The sequence below is a fragment of the Suricata suricatta genome, chromosome 3 (assembly GCF_006229205.1).
Source record: "Suricata suricatta isolate VVHF042 chromosome 3, meerkat_22Aug2017_6uvM2_HiC, whole genome shotgun sequence".
In the NCBI taxonomy this organism is placed as follows: Eukaryota; Metazoa; Chordata; class Mammalia; order Carnivora; family Herpestidae; genus Suricata; species Suricata suricatta.
The window spans coordinates 9,268,861-9,285,390 of NC_043702.1; the positions used below are offsets into that span (position 1 = coordinate 9,268,861).

At 40.7% G+C, this 16,530-nt stretch overlaps 1 protein-coding gene and 1 long non-coding RNA gene across 6 annotated transcripts in view; one reads left to right on the plus strand and one right to left on the minus strand.

Annotated features, from left to right (window-relative positions):
* The window catches only part of PID1 (phosphotyrosine interaction domain containing 1), a 251,928-nt gene that overhangs the window by 62,690 nt on the left and 172,708 nt on the right, over positions 1–16,530 (plus strand). The gene's annotated exons all lie outside the window — the stretch shown is intronic.
* LOC115287348 overlaps positions 786–16,530 on the minus strand; it is a 21,736-nt gene continuing 5,991 nt past the window's right edge. The window contains exons 2-3 of the long non-coding RNA XR_003906445.1: positions 6,334–6,535; positions 786–980 (exon numbers count right to left, since the gene is read on the minus strand). This is a non-coding gene — a long non-coding RNA (uncharacterized LOC115287348). The remainder of the gene's footprint in view (positions 981–6,333; positions 6,536–16,530) is intronic.

A 16,530-nucleotide genomic window follows, 5' to 3' on the forward strand; every position in this document is an offset into this window, starting at 1 on the left:
CAGTCTCTTCCCACTTTTTGAGGAAAGAGTATGGTATCACCATAATAAGTATTTCTTCATTGTAAGGCAGCTTTATTTGGAAAGGGGTTTTGGAAAATACTAGTTAATGAAATTTTTAGCAGAGGCTGTCTACAGCCACAAGAAGAGCATGATTAAATTTTAATTAAAGTATACTTAATTAAATCCTATTGGCTGAAAGCGAATGGAAAAAGTTATTAACCCTCTTTAAACTGTTTTTACCAAGCTTTTAGGTGCCCTGCCTGGAGGGATGGTTGCAGGCCTAGGAGCCTGTCTGGAAGGGTGGGTCTTATTCTCTGATCTGCCTTGGTTCACCACTGGCTTCTAGTGCCTTATTGGCATGTGGTGTTCAGCTACTTTTCTTTCTTTCTTATTTTTTATTTAAAAAAAAATTTAATGTTTATCTGTGTGTTGTGTGTGTGTGTGTGTGTGTGTGTGTGTGAAGAGAGAGAGAAAGAGAGAGAGAGAGAGAGAGAGAGAGAGAGAGAGAGAGAGAGAGAGAGAGAGATTGAAAAGGAAAGGGGCAGAGAGAGGGAGACACAGAGTCCGAAGCAGGCTCCAGCCTCCGAGCTGTCAGCTCAGAGCCTGACATGGGGCTTGAACTCACAAACTGCGAGATTGTGACTTGAGCCAAAGTCGGACGCTTAGCCAACTAAGCCACCCAGGCGCCCCTCAGCTCCTCTTCTTAAGTTTCCAACAAACCATCTGCACATAAAGAACTAAAATTATAAGACAACAAACATTCTTTGAATGTTATCTTTATTCATGTAGCTAAAGGTGTCGGGAAAAGTGCCTTGAAGTTTTCTGAGTTCTCCCACCCTTTGGGTTTTTGTGGCAAAATTCCATTTTGTGGAAAGAATCCAGTCTAGAATGCTGATCTTCTCAATGTCTTTCCATATGTTAACCTTTTTTTTTAAGTTCATTGTTTTCCTTTGCTGCTATGAAACTTTCGAGAGCTCATCCTAGGTAGAAAGAAAAGGAATTAAGCAAACATTAAAAAATTTTTTTAATCAATGTTTATTTATTTTTCAGAGAGAGAGAGAGACAGAGACAGAGAGAGCACAAGTGAGGGAGGGACAGAGACAGCGGGAGACACAGAATCAGAAGGAGGCTCCAGGCTCTGAGCTGTCAGCACAGAGCCCAACATGGAGCTCTACCTCACAAACCGTGAGATCATGACCTGAGCCGAAGTCAGATGCTTAAACGACTGAGCCACCCAGGTGACCCTAAGCAAACATTTTTGAAAAGGCCTCTATAAAAACGAATCACCTTATTCTTGGGAGATATTTTGTAGTTTTTTTTTAAATTGATTACGTGAGAGGAATTTTCAAAATGTTTGTGCATTTTCCTCTGTAGTGACATTTTCTTAATAGAAATGTGATAATCCTGGTTGTGAATTCTGAGGGCTCAGGACAGTTTAATTTCTTCCTTCCCTCCTTCCTTTATTGATTAATAAAAACTAAAATTACCTGAATAGGAATGGAGGCCCCAGCATAATCATAGTGGAGGATTACCATGCCTGGGAGAGAAAAATGAAAGTAATCCACTGACTTGTGTAGCAAGGACATTTCAAGGACAGGAAGGGTTGCTATTTTTCAGAGCCAAAGGTGAGAGATTATTGAGACTGTGTTAAATGAATCAGCCTTGGAGGGGCTGGGGTGGCTCAATTAAACATCCAACTCTGGATTTTGGCTCAGGTCATGATCCCATGGTTTGGGAGTTCAATCCCCACATCAGGCTGTGTGCTGTAATGGTGTGGAGCCTGCTTTGGAGTCTCTCTCTTTCTCTGCCCCTCACCTGCTTGCACACAAACCTTTTCTCTCAAAATAAATAAACAGAAAAAAATGAGTCTGGGTAGGTTGCAATAATACCCTAAAATATAAAAAGGGTGAAATACTATATATGTGTTTGTCAAAGTCACCATCCAACACTGTGTTTCGGAACCATTGGTGGCTTTCTTCCATGTGGTGATTCGGGGACCCAAGCTTCTTCGTGGCTCTGGTTCCACTGCTGCTGTGGGCTCATTGCTGTTGTGTAAGTGGAGGGAGAGCACGAGGAAGAACAGCTGCTTATTTAAAGTCTTTTCTCTCTGGAAGCACGTGTCCTTTTTGTTCACGTTCTATTGGCGAGACTTCAGTCATCAGCTCATACCTAATTCCAGGGAAGGGGGAGAAATGTGGCCCCACCAGGTGCCCAGGAGAGAGGGGAACCAGACCCAGGGGTCCAGCCAGCATCCCTGCCACAGAGGCTCTCCAGGTCAAGTTTGCAAGTGGTTGGTGAACAAGACACATTGGCCTTGCCGCTGTGTTTCCTTTGGCCAGCCCAGTGCTTACAGAATTTTAAAGAGGATAGCAAACACCAGAAGATCAGGAGATTCCACATAAACATCTGGCTTTCTGGCTTCTCTTGGAGAATCAGACTTTCTGGCAGTGTTTATCTCACATTCTTGCTTGCCATTCTTGTCCAGAGTTGTGCCAAGGCTCTCCCTGTACAGAGCCCAGGGCCCCATTGCCTGCTATGGTTCTGGCCATGCCTTGTCATCCCCTAGAAGGCCGAGCCTCAGTTTCCACTTACCAGCTTCTACCAGGCCTGCTTCTCTCATTCCTGCATGGCTCCAGGATTGGTACTCAGAGCCCGATTCACCGTCCTGAATCTCCCACTCCTCTCTCTCTCTCTCTCTTTCTCTTTCATTACATCAGAGGAGACACACATCTGTAACTGAGGTCGGTCCAAGAAGTAATACTCTGGTTTGTTAGGAAGGGCTTCAGTGAGCTTATAAATTACAAATGCCATTGGAAAGAGGGAAGCAAAAAAGAGAGAGAGAAGGGGACAGAACGAGGGAGAGAAATAAAGGGAAGCAAAAGGAATGCATTCTGTGCTTGTGAAATCAGCTTCTGGCTCTCTGCATGCCACCTGACCACGTTCTGCAACAAACATGTTGTTTAAGCCCTTGTCTGTGCTAAGATATGTAATTGGCAATGGGATCTTTATCCTCTAAAACCAGAGTATAGGGATATATGTTTCTTTCTGTGACAGTTATTGGAAAGACTGATTATACAGACAGATGGATAGTGGTAAAAGACAAGACAGAGGTGAGCTGAGAGATCTACTTTCTGATTGATCAGTCTGTTTGTGGGGATTTGCGAGGCCCGCATTGGAGGTGTGCTGAGGGCTTGGGCGGTGATGGGGTGTTTGTTCTCCTTTGCAGAGAAGTGTTGGAGGAAGTCAGAATCCAGAGGTCCCTGGGAAGGGGCCCACTCACTGAACTTACAGGTAGGCTCATTGAGGCCGCCTCCTTCCCAGGCCAGCCTTGGTGGTGATTAAAGGAGAACACACGAGGGCCTGAAGTTTGTGGTTGCCATAGATACAGATACGGCCAGACTGATGAAATGGGCACATTTGGAGAAGCGGTGCCCACGGCTAACAGAGTCAGTGTGAGTTAATCCTCTGAGCCTGTATGTGAGAGCAGCAAGGACATCTTGTATCTGGGGAAAGTTTGCTGCATCCTAAGCCCTGTTGCCAAAGCCCCAGTTGTGGGTGGTGGAGCCTCGCAAGATACCTGAGGCTCTAAGGATGAAGGCGTGGTTTCCAGTCTTCGTTGCAGGTCAGGACCACTAGGGACATATTTAATAACCCAGATTCTCAGGCTCCATCTCAGATCTGTGGTATGAAACTGCTCTGCCAGGGGAAACTGAGCACCACGTTTTGGCCCTATGATCTCGTTTAATGGAAAAGTTGAATAAGATTCAAACCCAAGTCATTCATAGGGCGACCCCATACTGATCTCGTGCAAATTCTGGACTTCTGTACTGTAAACCCTACTCTACATTAAGAGTCATGTAAAATGTGGCTTTAGATTTTACATCTATTGATTTAAATTATTATGTTAGTAATAGGGAAGGCAAAATTAAGCACAGTTTCTATGTCATTCCCTAACAAGAACCATGTTTTGATCTACCAAGCAATAATCAAAATGTGGTTCATCACCCATCTTGCTTCTCAAAGGAGTGCCAAGGAGTATGAGAGTCACTGGGAGCTTAATAGAAATGCAGACTATTAGGTTCTATCATATATCTGTTGACCCAGAATCTGCTTTTCAGCAGGCACCGCGATACGCAACCCATGTTGGAAGCCAGATGCCTTCTGGAGAGATAAACAGGCTTATGGTCTTTTCCCTGCCAGTGCTGATGTGTGAAGTGATGGTGGACAGAGCAGGAGCTCGGGGGCTAGCCCAGCAGATGGTTCATAGGTAGAACTAGGGGTACCTAGAAAATACAGTGTTCTCTTTGGCCACTTTTGTAGAATTAGCATATATATTTGTTTAACTTATGATGTCAGGGTTAAAGAGCTAGAATTGGATCCATTTCCCCTGCATCATAAAAATATACAGCAGAACACTTCTGATGTGTGAGTGTTATGTCCAGTGCTTCCTTGTCCTGAAGACGTTTATTGTTGATGTTCTGCTGCGAGAATTTATAAACTGAATTTGAGTCATGTCATAGGATCAACTAAACTTAAATAAGTTTCTTATGCCCTGGTAATCATTTCTCTGTTACTCATACCCCTTTCCTGATAACTCTTAGGCAGAATACAATGAACATAGAAAAAAGCCATATTAATCATTGGTCATTATGGTTGTTAGGATTTGGGGTATTTTTTGAAATTATACAAGAAATAATGTACTAGCAGTAGTTTTTTATTTGCTTTTAGGAGGCATAGCCCCAGAGTGTGGCTTGCCCATGGATCAGAGTGGCAAAAACCACCTTGGCAAATGGTCTTGTATATACTTGCATTTTTTGGTCTGAGCAAGAAAAATCTAGATTTCACCCAAAGCACACAGGATCTATTTCGGCACTGGCCTGATAATGAGACAGCAATTGGTGTGTAAGCCGTTCATTCTCCCAAGTTTTCTCACGGGGCATAATTTGTCTCTTATTTGTCAGGGATGGGTTCTGGGAAACAAGACTCCCATTCACGATGGGCAGAGCAAATGTACTAAAACATTATCATAGCTGGGATTAATGGTCCACTATGGATTTATGTCAAGAATGTTAATGATTTGTTTATGAATAAGTGGACCTGTCGCATGGTGAGAGAGCAGCCTGCAGAACTGCTGAATGGACAGTTTGCTTGCAGAGGATTCTTGGAGGAAATAAATACTCTTGCCAGGCCTTTTGCAGCTCTTAAATCGTTACTGTGAATTGACTTCGGAATTTGAAATGGTGGCATTTACCTCACAAAATCCACTGCTCGCTGTTGCAGATTTTGTAACTCTACATTTCCTTGGTACAGTTTAGAGAAAAATATCTTTTAGGATTGACTCTGACTTGATTTTGTGAAGATTGTGAGAAATAATGATTTAATTAGATCTCATTGAGCAAAATATACCCCTGCCCCCTCCCCCTGTTCCCACCAGATATGGTAACACATAATCAAACCTTCCTGAAGTGCATGTTCAATCTATGAAAGACATGGATTTACAGTTGATTTTAATTGATGGAGAAAAGTTAGTTATTGCTGTGTAGAGTCTAGGAAGTGAAAAACAAATCAAGATTATATAATGACTCATATACATACACGTAGATGGTTTAATGTAAAAAATATGTATGTGGATATATGTTTGCCTATAGAATATGTGTGTGTGTGTGTGTGTGTGTGTGTGTGTGTGTGTAGCTTGCCCTGTAAATGTTTATGATGTAATTTAATGATGTGTTTTCTAGCTACTGTTAAACATTCACTTTTTTATGAATGATGATTTTGGCTTTCTCTTAAGAAGAAATTTAAAGTTAAATGTTATTCTATTTATATAAAGAATATTCACTTCTTTCTTTCTTTCTTTCTTTCTTTCTTTCTTTCTTTCTTCCTTCCTTCCTTCCTTCCTTCCTTCCTTCCTTCCTTCCTTCCTTCCTTCCTTCCTTCCTTCCTTCCCCCTTTCTTTTTTTTTCTTTTTTTTTTGCTTTGGGATAGTCAAGTTTTTCTTGAATTACATTCAAAGGGTCTTAATACCTTAAATATCAAAGTAACTCTATGTAAAGTTGTAATTATAATCTGAGAAGTTTCATACCACAAATATGACCTAAAAGCTAATAATATCTCCCCTTCTATATAATAACAAAAAGTGTATAATAGTTACATAATAAAAGTGACATCTGTCTTTACCAGACAGAGAACATTCATAAAGATTAATTCACTTGGTCCTTACAGTAGTCCTGGGAGTTTTGTGGCTATAAAATCATGGAGTTGAGCCTCAAATCAGAAACATTTGAATCCAGATCATATGTTCTTACTGTTCTATAATATTACATGTGACCTCACCTCTCACATCCCTCTCCCCTTTCTCTGTTCCCATCACAATGTTCTGGGTAGGTGGTTGAACTTGCTGAATACTGTTGAAAAAATGGGCACATATGGCCTTCCAGAAATCAGAGAACTCTTTGACATGATGTAAAAATCTTGTGTAGATTTCTTGCTCCTTGAGTTTTGTCTGGAGTTCATGATCTCCCAAAGGGTCATTTGTCTGTAGATCAAATTATTAACTTAGTGCAGGTTTAATCATACTGGAGTGGATGCATGTGTTATTATTATTATTGGTTTTTTTTTTTACCATCATCATGTTGTATAGTAAACATGATTTTGAAGTTAGAAAACTCATCTTCCTTGTTCTCCCAAGGTGCTCTCATTTCCCTTAAGTCATACACCCTTTGAAACTTACTCTCCACACTGAAGTGGAAGTGCTGGCAAGGAGCAACATCTATGGACTTGACTTCTGACCATTCTAAATGTCACCCTCTTAGAGGGGACTGAGTACAGGAAAGTTTGGCTCTTCCATTTTAGTACCGTAATGGACCTCAATAGGGTCTGTTATCATTGAGCAGATGGTTGGATTTGGAATAGAACTGTTAGCAGAGACAGATTAAAATTAAATCCAAAGCATATGGATGGAGCATCAGCCATGAACTAGGCACTAGTCTCCATGCTCAGGGATGAGATGAATGAGGCCTGGCCAGGATGCTCAAGAAGCTGGCATGTGTATATTGTGATCATGATTCACCTGTGTGAACAGCTCCTTCATATTACATTGCTCACATTTATGTCCGTTGAATGTTAGCACACTAAGCACTTCAAGGTAAGAATGGCTTACTAAAAATGCTAAGTGATGGTAGTATACTGTGTACAATGTACAGTGATGTATTTTATATATGCTATATAAGAACATGTTATCTATGGTATAGAATGTATGCAGTTACATTATTTATTTTTCTTTTATTCACATATCTTGGTTTTAAGATTTCCTCCTCCCATCCCCTGCATAGATGTGATTGTAATTATATTACTTTTTCAGGGAGGTAAAAACTCATCCCATTACCCTATAGCCTTACCTTTTGCATCAGGACTTTGTCATCTGGCTTCATTGACCTCAAAAACTGTTACCTTTCAGGACACTGGCTTTCAAATCCTGGTGTTCATTAGAATCATCAGGGGCTTTTATTAAAAATGGAGATATCTTGACTGGCTGGCTCAGGTGGTTAAGCATCTGACTTTTGGTTTTGGCTCAGATCATGATCTCATGGTTCATGAATTCAGGCCCCATGTCAGGCTCTGCGCTGTCAGCGTGGAGACTACTTGGGATTCTGTCTCTCCCTCTCTCTTTCTGCCCCTCCTGTGTGAATGTGTGCTCTCACTCTCTCTAAACAAATACAGAAACTTAAAACAGTGGAGATACCTTTCCCCTACTCCACAATCTTCTGTTGTAACTGGCCTCCCAAATGATTCCGATGCAGAATGGGTTCTGCACCTGGACTTTATAGAGGAATGACCACAAACCTCTGGAACTTTTTCTAAATTTGGAATCTGCTTATTTTTTTCTAGGGACAGAATCCACAGTTTTATTTAGACTTTTAAAAGGGTATGAAATCCAAAAAGAGTTTATGAGCCACTGTTCTTATTCCTGGAGTGGCGGACATTAACTGTAACCATACATCTATTACTTTGTGAGCTCGGGAGGTAAATGGATTGAATTTACAGGCAGTGTGATGGAGTCCAATTGTAATTGGACTACTATTAGAATAAACCATTTTTACTTTTGAACTAAAAATGTACCACTTTTGGAATACTATTCTGTGTCATTTTTCAATAGCACTTAAAAGGTAATAATAGTTGAGGACCAGGTGACATTTACAGAAGGTTTAAATTTATGTTATAAATGCAGAAGCACATTGCTTATACCTTACCTGAGCCAGATGTGGTGGAATGTGGGACATTTTATGTTCTTATACTTGAACAGGCAACCTGAAACCCTTTCAGACAATTAGTTATCCCAGCCCAGTATCCCTGGGAGTTTTGAGTTGCTGCCAGACTCCTCACCTGCCTTTCATTTTCATAGAAATAGCATGGCCAGGACGCATTAATAACTCAAAGCAGGCACGGTGCTGGTATAGATGAAATAATCACGTTCTCAGAGTAATTGACTCGGACCCCAAGAACAATGGTCCTTTGAGGTTCAAAGAGAGAAGTGAATAAAACCGATTTGATGCCTCCCCTGGATTCATAACCTTGTCAATTCTTGAAAACATCTTGGTAATGAGGACTTTTTGCAGAGTAGTGGTAAGAATGTCATAGTCTTCAGACATGTTTTCTGTGCTTCTAGACAGTCAAATTAATAGGTCGTTTTTCTTTAGGGATTAGGTGTGCTTTTCTCTTTAAGAAATATTTGACAGTTGTTCCCTGGAATTGTCAGAGTCCTCTCTGTGAGTGAGGACACAAATAATATAAGTGTTGGCTTCACTTCCATGTCTCTTCACATAATAGCAGGTGGCAGGGAGGAAGCACCGGCCTAAAAATATCGTGCGAGCCGCAATAATGGGGCTTCGGCTGGTTGAGACAGGAAAGATTTTTCATCTTAAGAGTCAGGAGAAAAATGCCATCGAGGCAAAAATGAATGTGCTATGTCACTAAGAAGATGCAAGTCAAACAATAAGGAGATAGCTGGTACCTCGCACCGAGTACGATGGCTACTATCAAAAAGAAAACCCAGAAAATAACAAGTGTTGGTGAAGATGTGGAGAAATTGGAATGCTCGTGTGCACTTGTGGGAATGTAAAATGATATGGGCACAGTGGAGAACAGTGTGGCAGCTTTCCAGAACGTTAAAAATAGAATCGTCATATTATCCAGCAATTCTATTTCTGAGTATATACCCAAAATAATTGACAACAGGGGCTCAAAGAGATATCTGTGTGCCCATTTTTATCATAGCATCATTCACAGTCATTGAAACATGGCAGCAACCCCCGTCCACTGTTGGCTGGGTGGATAAACAAAATATGGCAGATACATATGGAATGTAAGTCAGCCTTTGAAAGGAAGGAAATTCCAACACATGCTGCAGTAAGGATTGACCCTGAGGACATCTGCTTTGCTAAGTGAAGTCAGTCAGTCACAGAAAAGACAAATGCTGTCTGATCCCACTTGTCGAAGGTACATAGAAAAGTCAAAATCATAGAGACAGAAAGTAGAATGGTGATGGCCAGAGCCTCAAGGGAAGGAAAAATGGGGAGCTATTGTTTAATGGGGACAGTTTCATTTTTGCAGGATGGAAAGAGTTCTGGTGTTGGAGGGCAAATATGCTTAACACTGCTGAACTGTTAAGAATGGTTAAAGGGCACCTGGGTGGCTCAGTCGGTTAAGTATCTGACTTCGGCTCAGGTCATGATTTTATGGTCTGTGAGTTCGTGCCCCTCAACAGGCTCTGTGCTGACAACTCAGAGCCTGGGGCCTGCTTCAGATTCTGTGTCTCCCTCTCTCTCTTCTCTTCTGCTTGTGTTCTTTCTGTCTACCAAAAATAAATAAACATTAAAAATTTTTTTAGAAATGATTAAGATATTGGAGGGCTCGAGTTGCTCAGTCAGTCAGTTAAGCATCTAACTCTTGACTTTTTTTCAGGTGATGATCTCACGGTTTGTGAGTTCAAGCCCCACATAGGGCCCTGGGCTGACAGTGGGGAACCTACTTGAGATTCTGTCTCCCTCTCCCTCCCCCACTTGCTCTCTATCTCTCTCTCTCTCAAAAAACAAAGGAATAAAAATAAACTTAAAAGAAGACTACTGAAGATGGTTGAAATGGTAAACTTTATGTTGTATGTTATGTATCACAGTATAAAAAAATGAAAGAAGAAAATGATTTAAAGGTATTTTCACACAGTTTTTAAAAAATGTCTTTCTTAAGTTCTTTGTCACTTGTGGGCCAGAGATCTTTTAGAAATGAGAATGCAGAGTGCAGAGATTTAGGTCAGACTGGGGTCTGCCAACAAAGATGCCTCAGGGAGCATTCAACATAGGGAAATGGTTACTGCCTTTATTTAATAAATATTTGTTCAGAGTGTTCCTCTGTGCAGGGTGTTGGCTCACGTGTGGAGTAGAACTCAGAACCAGATCCATGTAAGTCTCTTGGTGAACCTGATAGTTCTACCAGGTTCAAGATGTCTTTTTGTCCAAATAATTGAAATAGTCTTCGTTTTTTGTTTTGTTTTGTTCTGAAAACAATGGCACTTTCATCATAAGAGATTTCATGATGTAGAAAGGTATGAAAAGAAAAGCAAAACTCACAAGACTCTGCTTAACGCTCTGGTGCATGGTCTACGTTCCGTTTTCTTTCATACGTGCATCCAGGAAACCGGCAACACACTCTCTTTTGCGACCTGCTCATTGGTTAATATGTGTCATGTGACACAATTCCATGATAATATGAATTGTTCTCTGTTTGGGTTTTTAATGGCTGGGAAGAAACTTAAGAGGTTGTTAGATGATTCAGTGAACCTCATGTCATTCTGATGGTAGAGGTAAATTTAGCAATGGAAATAAAAGGCAGCATTCTAGAAACACACAAATATGGAGACAGACACAGCAGAGTGGGCACTGGACCTCAGGCTGGTGTCAGGCTGAAGCAGTGGCAGCTGATAAACGGGATGCTTGGGGACAAGGGACCTCGCAGAGGCCTTGTGTCCTTCTTGGATGCTGTGCCTTGTCAGAGGGTCTGGTTTTGAATTATTTGTATTCGCCCAACAAGCATGCCTTGAGTACCTAGTGCATGTCTAGCCATGTGCTTAGTTACTAGTAATAGTGGGTTAGGGAGCCCTTTTCATTTCCCCAGAGGGGCTGCTGGTTTAGTGGGGGAGGCAGACAATGTCATTCGCAATCATGCTCCAAGGCTCCAGTGTGCAGAGATTTGGGTCAGCTTCTCAACAGTGAACTCAGCAATCTGCTGAGGCCTTTGGATGGAGAGAGTCCCTTTATAGTGTCTATATCATGCAGGGTCCATACTGATGCTAATTCAGGCATCAGTTATTCTCTTCGTGTCTTTTTGGTAAAAAAAGGAAACAAAAATAAAACATTGGGATAAACTTCTCCGAGAAAGCTCTTTGTACAGGTATATATTTGATTAGTTGGTTCTGTGAATAAGGGAGGTGTAGGCAGGTGCACTTACTTAGGAAGGAATTATAATCATTTCATAGATGGTCATGGCCGCCCCGCCTGCTGGTCCCAGGATGAGTTAGGAGATTAAAGCAACAGAGTAGCCACTTAGCTAAATAGCTTCACACATGAACCAAATTCCCTTCTCCAACTTCTCCCTGATGCTTGGACTCTGTGTCTCCTACTAGAATGAGGAGAAGCAAGACTGAGTTTCAAGTTGACCTCCTACAAGTGTCAATATTAGTACAGTTCCCTTAAAATTATGTGTGTGGGGGGCGTGGGTGCACATGGGAGGCTCAGTCAGTTAAGCATCTGGCTGTTATTTTCGGCTCAGGTCATGATCATATGGTTTGTGGGTTCGAGCCCTGCATCTGGCTCTGCTCTGACAGTGCAGAGCCTGCTTGAGATTCTCTCTCTCCCTCTTTCTTTGCCCCTCCTCTGCTCTCTCTCTCTTTAAATGAACAAGCATTAAAAATTATGTGTATTGTGCGTGTGGAGCATATGTAGGAATATTTATTTGATTTTGATATTATTTCTTTTTTAAAAAAATGTTTATTTATCAGGTGCCTGGGTAACTCCATGGGTTAATCATCTGACTTTAGCTCAGGTCATAATCTCACTGCTTGTGAGTTTGAGACCCATGTCAGGCTCTGTGCTGACAGCTTAGAGCCTGGAGCCTGCTTCCGATTCTGTGTCTCCCTCTCTCTCTGCTTCTCCCCTGCTCATGCTCTGTCTGTCTGTCTCACTCTCTGAAAAATAAATATAAACATTTTTAATGTTTATTTACTTTGAGAGGTGGGGAGAGGCAGAGAGAGAGAGAGAGAGAGAGAGAGAGAAATTCCAAGCAAGCTCTGTGCTGTCAGTGCTGAGCCCAGTGTGGGTCTTGAACTCACAACTGAGAGATCATGACCTGAACTGAAATCCAGAGTTGGATGCTCAACCAACTGGGCCACATAGGCGCCCCAAGTTTCTTTGATATGTAATATGTGTTTCATTACATAGGCAAGTTATGACTTGCAGAATACTGAAATATTATTGTAATATTAAAATTGACTTGCTTTGATGGAAAAATATTCTTATGTTTTATATTTATTTTTAATTAGAAATTTCACATTTATTTTAAAGAGATATAGTCTTTGGAACATTAAGCAGCTTTTTAAAAATTCAGTCATAGAGTTAATTTGTTGATTTCATAAAGCTCAAACCTGCCTGACTAGGGAGGCATACTCTAAGTCAGTCTTAGATTTTACTTTATTATCTGTATCCTTGTTATCTGAAAACTCTAATGTTGTTGTTCTATTACAGTTAACCACAAGAAATGCATATTTATTAGAAATCTGCTCTGAGCCAGGTACTCTGCTAGCTACCAGAACAATGGTACCAATACAGTGCTGATGGAGAACAAGAGAGTTCTTTCTCTCCAAGGTTGATGTTTCCATGTTGGAAAATGTATGACAAATATACCATCAATAATTGAGAATGTCATATGATATGGTATGATAATATAAATGTGGCCTCTCATCAGGTACTGCTAGCACTGGATAGAAGATAAAATGAGGTAATGTGATACTCAGCTCAGGGAGGAGAAGTGAGGCCTCTCTGAGAAGGTGCCCTTTGAACTTGAATAATAAAAAGGCAGTTGTCTCATGAATATTTAGGGGAGGTACCTTGTAGGCGGAAGGGACAGCACCAGCCAGGGCTTTCATTTGAGAACAGGCTTGTTCACAGTGTCTAGAACATTGACAAGGAACAGGACAGAAGGGGAAGAAGAGATTGGAAGAGTAGTCAGGAGTTAGACCTTGTCAGCCCTGGTAGGGTTTGGGATTTTATGCCATGAGTGATGGGGGGCTGATGGAGGGCTTCATTGGAGGGTTGACATATAATCTGTTATTTCAGAAAAAGTACTATATGACTGGTATTTTAGAGGATGGGTTGTAGCAAACAGAAGTAGAGGCAGGGAGGCCAATTATGAGGCTGTTGCACCAAGTCTAGAAGAGAGATGTAGCCCTAACAGTGGAGGTGGTGAGCAGTGGGTTGACTTGGGATCTATTTTGAGCATAGATCCAATAGACTTATCAATAGATAGGGAGTGTATTCTCAGAGAAGAAATCAAGAATGTTTCCTAGGATTTGAGTTTAAACAAAGATATGGATGGTGGTACCATTTATTGAGATTGGGAGGGTTCCAGGGAGAAGATGACATATTTTTAGACAAAGATCTGTAGTATTCTGTTTTGGCCATATTAATTTTGACATATTGGTTCAGATTCAAATTAAAGATACTGAGAAGCCAAGTGTATATACTAATTTAGATCACAGGTGAGAAGTCTTGTCGAGGCATATGTGTTTGAGAGTTACTGAGATAGAGCTAGAATTTAAAATCACAGAGCAGAGTGACATTACCCTGGAGAGAGTGTGGGCAGAGAGGCCGTCTGTGAACGGAGCTCCTTTGCCGGCTACTCCTGTACTAAACCTTGAAATGGTTTACTACCACATCAACTGCTGATGAGAACATATTACTGTTTCACACTTTGTGAATGTTTGAAAGCTATTTATGCTGCATCCAAAAGTCCCTAATAAATTATGAAAACTTCATATGAAAATATCATGTGTTTTATTTTCCTAGTACAATGGGAAGGATAATAAATTTGGGGGGGATTTTTGCATTTTTTTTCCAAGAAATACTTGTTTGAAAAGTTAAGGATGCTTTCTTAGTATGACACTCTTTATAGCTTTCTGTTACTTTAAACCTGAAAGCTATCAGATTTTTTATTTGTAATTCATTGAACTTACACCATGAACTCAGAAAAAATTCATTTCAGTTGTTCAATAGTATCACCAGTTTATAACCTTGGATTTTGAACCAGAATACTGGATTTTGAATGGATTGAGTTTTTCAGAGTTTTCTTTTGGTTTTTAATAAAAGAGCGAAATGCATATGAAATGCTTATAACACATAAAAGGAAAAACAGTGATTCAATAAATAGTAACCTTCCATGATCTGAAGATTTAGAAAGGAAATACACTGTTTATGTAGGGCATTGGTGCCCCTGTCCCCCTAGTCTGTGAATCTCAGAAATAACACCAAGGCGAATTATATTAGTTGTCCTCAGTTATGGTTGGGAATTTTAATCTTGTTATATGGTAGAGTTGTAATTGTTTATCGTCTAACACAATATGGTTTTTTTTAAAATAGTTTATTGTCAAATTGGTTTCCATACAACACCCAGTGCTCTTCCCCACAAGTGCCCTCCTCCATCAACACCACCTCATTCCCTCCCTCCCCCGTCCCCTTCAACTCTCAGTTCGTTTTCAGTATTCAATAATCTCTCAAGTTTTGCTACCTTCTCTCTCCCCAACTCTCTTTCCCTCCCCCTGGTCCTCCATTAGGTTTCTCCTGGTCTCCTGTTAGACCTATGAGTGCAAACATATGGTATCTGTCTTTCTCTCCATGACTTATATCGCTTAGCATGACACCCTCGAGGTCCATCCACTTTCCTACAAATGGCCATATTTCATTCTTTCTCATTGCCATGTAGTACTCCATTGTGTATATATACCACATCTTCTTGATCCACTCATCAAGTGATGGACATTTATGCGCTTTCCATGATTTGGCTATTGTTGACATTGCTGCTATAAACATTGGGGTACATGTGCTGCTATGCATCAGCACTTCTATATCCCTTGGGTAAATACCTAGCAGTGCTATTGCTGGGTCATAAGAGAGTTCTATGGATAGTTTTTTGAGGAACCTCCACACTGCTTTTCAGAGCGGCTGCACCAGTTTATGTTGCCACCAACAGTGTAGGAGGGTGCCCGTCTCTCCACACCCTCACCAGCATCTATAGTCTCTTGATTTGTTCATTTTAGCTACTCTGACTGGCATGAGATGGTATCTCAGTGTGGTTTTGATTTGTGTTTCCCTGATGATGAGTGATGTTGAGCATCGTTTCATGTGCCTGTAGGCCATCTGGATGTCCTCTTTGGAGAAGTGTCTGTTCATGTTTTCTGCCCATTTCTTCACTGGGCTGTTTGGTTTTTGGGTGTGGAGTTTGGGGAGTTCCTTGTAGATTTTGGATATTAGTCCTTTATCTGATGTGTCATTTACAACTATCTTTTCCCATTCTGTTGGTTGCCTATTACTTTTCTTGATTGTTTCCTTTGAAGTGCAGAAGCTTTTGATCTTGATGAGGTCCTAAGAGTTCAGTTTTGCTTTCATTTCCCTGCCTTTGGAGATGTGTCAAATAGGAAATTGCTGTGGTGGAGATCAAGGAGGTTGTTTCCTACTTTCTCCTTGAAGGTTTTGATGGTTTCCTGTCTCACATTCAGGTCCTTCAGCCACTTTGAGTTTATTTTTGTGTATGGTGTAAGAAAATGGTCTAGTTTCATTCTTCTGCATGTTGCTGTCTAGTTCTTCCAGCACCACCTGCCAAAGAGGCAGTCTTTTTTCCATTGGATACTCTTTCCTGCTTTGTCAACAATAAATTGGCTGTACATTTGTGGGTCCAGTTCTGGGTTCTCTATTCTATTCCATTGGTCTGTGTGTCTGTTTTTGTGCCATACCATACTATCTTTATGAGGACAACTTTGTAGTAGAGGCTAAAGGCTGGGATTGTGATGCCTCCCGTTTTGGTTTCTTCTTCAATATGACTTTGTCTATTCAGGGTCTTTTGTGGTTCCATACGAATTTGAGGATAGTTTGTTCTAGCTTTGAGAAGGATATGGGTACAATTTTGATGGGGATTGCATAGAATGCGTAGATTGCTTTGGGTAGTAATGACATTTTCACAATGTTTATTCTTCCTATCCATGAACAGGGAATGTTTTTCCATTTCTTGGTGTCTTCTTCAATCTCTTTCATAAGTTTTCTATAGTTTTCATCATATAGGTCTTTTACATCCTAGGTTAGGTGTAATTCTAGGTATTTAATGGTTTTTTGTGCAATCATGAATGGGTCAGTTTCTTGATTTTGCTTTCGGCTGCTTCATTTTTGGTGTATAGGAATGCAACTGATTTCTGTACATTGATTTTGTACCCTGCAA